Source organism: Trichechus manatus, unplaced genomic scaffold, assembly GCF_000243295.1.
Source record: "Trichechus manatus latirostris isolate Lorelei unplaced genomic scaffold, TriManLat1.0 scaffold00122, whole genome shotgun sequence".
NCBI lineage: Eukaryota > Metazoa > Chordata > Mammalia > Sirenia > Trichechidae > Trichechus > Trichechus manatus.
The window spans coordinates 2,136,976-2,141,769 of record NW_004444058.1 but is presented as its reverse complement, the minus strand read 5'-3'; the positions used below and the strand labels follow the sequence as shown (position 1 = coordinate 2,141,769).

The 4,794-nt window shown below is 51.5% G+C and overlaps 1 protein-coding gene across 1 annotated transcript in view; it reads left to right on the top strand.

Annotated features, from left to right (window-relative positions):
- The first annotated feature begins 1,842 nt into the window (after window positions 1-1,842).
- RER1 (retention in endoplasmic reticulum sorting receptor 1) overlaps window positions 1,843-4,794 on the top strand; it is a 10,738-nt gene continuing 7,786 nt past the window's right edge. The window contains exon 1 of the mRNA XM_004384323.2: window positions 1,843-1,859. The gene's annotated coding sequence lies outside the window, so the exon portion shown is untranslated. The remainder of the gene's footprint in view (window positions 1,860-4,794) is intronic.

Genomic DNA, 4,794 nt, shown 5'->3' with positions numbered 1-4,794 from the left:
CCGACGGGCTGCGTGGCGGCGGGTGACCGGCCGGGCCGGCGCCGCCTCCTCCTTCCGGGCTGTCAAGGCCGTGACCGGCTGTCGCGGGGAGGCCGAGGGCCCGGGAGGTTTGAGAGCACCGTTACCCCGCGCTGTCGGGCACCGGGGGGCGCTCGGCGCTGACCATGCCTTCTCCCAGCCCCCGCGTTGCTGCCGGCCGGGGGCGGCCCGGGGAGGGGGACAGCCGAGCCCCAGGGCGGGGCGGACGGCGTGGCCTGCCCGCGCTGGCAACTTTTTCCCTCCTACCCGCCGGGGGCATCTCAGGAAAGTTGTCTGGTACCCACCCCCAAATTCTGGGAGAATTGGCGATAGATCTGTTGCGGAGATTTCTTCTCCCCGCCTCATAACCTTGTTAATTATCAGGGTTTAGCTATAGAATTTCAGTAATAAAGCATCATGATGAAATTAACTGAACGGGCTGAAGGAGAATTAGTTAAATGGCTCCATATTACATTTTGATAGTATTCCAAACTAAGGTAATGAAATCATAAATCCTCCAGGCCGACTTTTTACCCGTCCATGGCCACGCAGACAGAGTAAACATTTGCTCTTGGGGAGGGCTGCCTTCACTTTCAGAAACCTTCAGTGAGCTCTTTTCCTTTTAACTTGAGGATGGAGATGGGCTGGAAGTTTTCCCGAAGTGATTTATTTTTAGTTGGGTTGAGTTTACACTTCATAGTAATATGCAATTTGGAGTATCCTTAATGAATGAATAATTGAGACAATCAGAGCTCGTGGGGCGCCAGGTATGGCCGTGCCTGAGCCCTTATCCCTTGGTGGGAGCGGCTGCAGTTCAGGTTACTGCCAGGAGGAGGAGGGAGGGGCCAAGGCTAGAATGTGGCCTGGGGAAGGAGCAGGTAAGGTCTGGATGGGTGTTCCAGGCCCAGGGGACAGCACCAGAGGTATGAAGGTGGACGACTCAGGAGGGGTGTCCTCAGCTGGTGGTTAGGGTAGTGGGAGAGGAATGGAAAGGCAGACCTTAGTGTTAGGTAGAAGAATTTGGATTTTATTCTATAGGATGATGCATACTATTTTAGGACTGGTTGAGAAATGGATGAAAGCAATGGACCCTAGAAAGCGTAGGTGCACAGTTTTACTAGCACTTCAGGCATGTTTAAAAAGCTTCCGCTTGGAATGGTTTTATCTTGCTTTTTACTTTTATTCCTGTGTGACAGCATAAAGCAGTTGAATTCAACAGATGGTAACTCATTGCTTGCCTGCTACATAGCAGCCACTTCTAGGCTGTAGGGCCCAGCAGTGAACCAAACAGACAAGGTTCCCCTCTTAAGGAGCTTGCATTCTAGTAGGAGGAAACAGAGAAATAAACTAGAAAAAAAAAGTCAGCATTGTTGCACTAAATAAACATAGGGTGACATGACGTAGGGACTGGGTGATCAGTCTGGAGGACCTCCCTGAAGAGGTGCCTTTAGACTGGGCAGATGGGAGAGAGGATCACAGCCAGAACAGCTGGTGAGGGCCAGCTCCAATCCCTGATCTGGAACAAGTGTGATGTATTTAAGAGCAGCCTCTCTGATCCGTAACGTGTTTGAAAAGCCGCTGGGAGACCGGCACACCCGCATGCCAGGTTCCCAGTGCCATTTCTGGTGCTGAGTGCTTAGCCTGGGTTAGCCTCATCAGTCCTCCAAAGAACTCTTTGAGGAAGACACTAAAGGCACTGGTGTCCCCATTGTTAAGTAGCTTGCACAGGTCATACTGCTAGAAAACGGCAGAGATGGGATCTCAGAGCAGCAGTTAGATTCCAACGCTCACGTTCTGAATCAAGCTGCACTGCCTCTGATGGTGTTGTGTCCTCACTGGAGGTGAGTTAATCAAGATGGACAGCTACGTTTTAATGTGCATGTTCAGTGTCGGATCATGCGTTTCTGGTGGGCTTTCCACACGTTCACTTGAAAGAATGAGAACAATTTTAAACACAGTCAGCTCTTCGAGGATATGCTTTGACGGGCTAGCCAGGTATTTTTGTCATAATATTACTGCCTCAATTCAAGGAGAAGCGTTTAATGGTCACTTTGGTCAGAAAACAGGTACTTGGAAGGAAGTAAAATACGAGAAAGCTTGTAAGGGAGAGAGAATGAATGTTACCAAGTGCTTCGGCTGGGCTGGCTTGGGCCTGAATGGGGCGGTGTTCTAGGTCACTGATTCTAACTTAGCGCTTTCTAAATAGGGACCTGTCCCCAGACGAATGTAAAAATACACCCCACCAAAAAAAGGGGATGGGTGGGGCGGGCGCAGTAAGTAGTTCCGCTCTTCAGTGAAGTTGCATCTTTAGTTTACAGCCTGAGTGAGAGCAAAGGGCGATTCTTTGTTTCCTCCTCCACAGGTCCTGGCACTTTGCTGTTCTGCATCAATCGGTCCCAGAAGTGGAGTGTCGAGGCCTCAGGCTTTTTAACGGGGACTCACTCAGTGATGTGCAGACGTGTCTGCTCAGAGGTCTTAGGTTGAAATTGCTGTTGGAAAGTTCATCCACTTGAGACCCAGGCTCGCATCACAGAGCTGGCTGATTTCATTCAAAAAGGATTTTTTGAGATTCTTGTCAGCGAGGGCTGTGAGTGGGGAGGTGCTGGACTGAGGCGTTCGAGTTCAAGTTCCATCCCCACTGTAAACAGGTGGATGGGCCAGGCAGCTTTTGAGCCTTGTGAGCCTCAGTTTTCTCATCTGTGAATGGGAACCATAAGACTGGCCCCAAGGTTGCTGTGGAATAGCATGCTTGGTCCTGAGTGGCCGGCGCTTAATCAGGCATCACTTTACAGATGAGGAAACTGAGGGCGGTGTGGTCAGAGGGTTTACTGGAGGTCTCAGCCGTCAGCACAGGGGAACTTCAAACCACAGTAGAAACTGGAGTCTCTCCTCTCTTACTAGCCTGCAGTCACAGCAGGTGGCCCTGGGGAGGTGCTCTTCTCCTGGAGGAGACTGTGCTGACAGACTGGGGGTGCAGGAGAGCTTTGCCCTGGCATCTTCATGAGCTTCAGAGGGTGCCAGTGCCTCATCCTTAAAGTAAGAGTGGCGAGACGAAGGCGCCGCGTCCTCAGCAGTGCCTTGCCTGAGAACCAGGAGTCCTATGAGTCCAGCTTACTTCGGACCCGGCAGCTGCAGCATGCCCAGTGTGGTTTTAGCCCCTCAGAAGTATGGCTGCTGGGCAGTGGCTCCAGCAGGTGCTCCGGCCATCTAGGCCCCATTCCTCCTTTGTGATACAGGATTAGTCGTGCCCGCCTTCCTTGGTTATTTGGAAATTAAGTGAGAGAATATGTGAGATGACCCTGGCACCTGGGTTCTCACAGGTTAATTCCTCACAGAATCACAACAGCATGTTGAAATAGTTAGGAACAGATAGGATTACCTGCATTTTACAGATAAGAAACTGGGGCACAGGTAAAGTGACTACCAAGAATCTATGTGATATTCTTCTGTTGAATAGTAAGGGTTAAATTAATGTACAGAACAGAGAACTTAGCCTTGAGGAAAAAATATTTTAAAATATTGCTATTTTTAATTGGAGTTCCTGGGTGGAGCAAACGGTTAATGTGCTAAGCTCCTAACCGAAAAGTCTGAGTCCACCCAGAGGCACCTCAGAAGAAAGGCCTGGTGATCTGCTTTCGAAAGCTCAGTCACTGAAAACCCTATGCAGCACAGTTCTACTCTGAACACATGGGTTGCCATGAGTTGGGGTTGACTCGACAGCAACTGGTTATTTTTAACTAACCTATACGTTCTTAAAGAAGTACTGAGTTTAGAAAACATTTGAAATTTGACAGATGTTGAGCTCTGAGTTCACTCTGCTCCAGGCCCTGAGGGCTGTGATAAAGGACAGTTTCCAGCTCCAGGGGCTCCCAGATGGAGAATAGTTAGCGTGCAAACAGGGACATGCAGTATGGGGGACAGGCTCTCACAAACCAGCAGAGCCCAGAGGGGTGAGCACCCACCAAAGACGAAGGGGGCTGGGGAGGGAGGGATACAGTTGGGAGGTGGGGCGGGCATTGTAGACAGGCCAGAATTTACAGACGAGTTGGGGGCAGGAGCCTGGTGCTTCGGGCCCACAAAGTGCTCAACAGGACAGACGTGGGGATTGAAGCTGAGGGCAGAGTTCAGGTCGGGAAGTCTGGGCGCCACGTCTGGGAGTTTGGACCTTACCTGTGAAGACAGCAGGGTGTGGAAGGGTTTTGCGCAGAGTAGCGGCACGGTTGGAAGGTCACCCAGACACCTGTGTGGAGGCTGTGCTGGGAAAAGGCACCACGGGCTGGGCATGTGGCAGGATGTCCCCACATGCGGGGAGCTGCAGTTGACCTGGTTGTATGAATTGAGACTACATCTGTGACCATTTGCAGGTTCTTAGCTTGGGTATGGATGGGGAATGGCTCAGTCCCTGGGCTAGAGGTGTTGGCCCTGAGAGTAGAAGATGCCTCCTGTCCTAATGGGCTGAGTCAGAGTGCAGCCTGGATAGCAGCCCAGCACAGGGCTTAGAGGAGACGGGTGGCTGAGGGTGCACTGGCAGAGAGGAGAGATCAGAGGGGTGTGAAATCTGAATGGAGCATGAGGTCCAAGGAAGGGCAGGGCCCGAGCGAGGACTGGCCAACTAAGGTGCAGACAGAAATGTGTCCAAAGGACTCGATCCTCAAGAGGTCATTGTTATGACTGTGGCAAGAGCAGTTCTAGGACAAGAGGGGTGGGAGCCTGTGTGTTGCTGAGGTGACAGGGATGATGGTCCTTGAGAGCGACAGCTGGCCCAGCCCTGCTTGC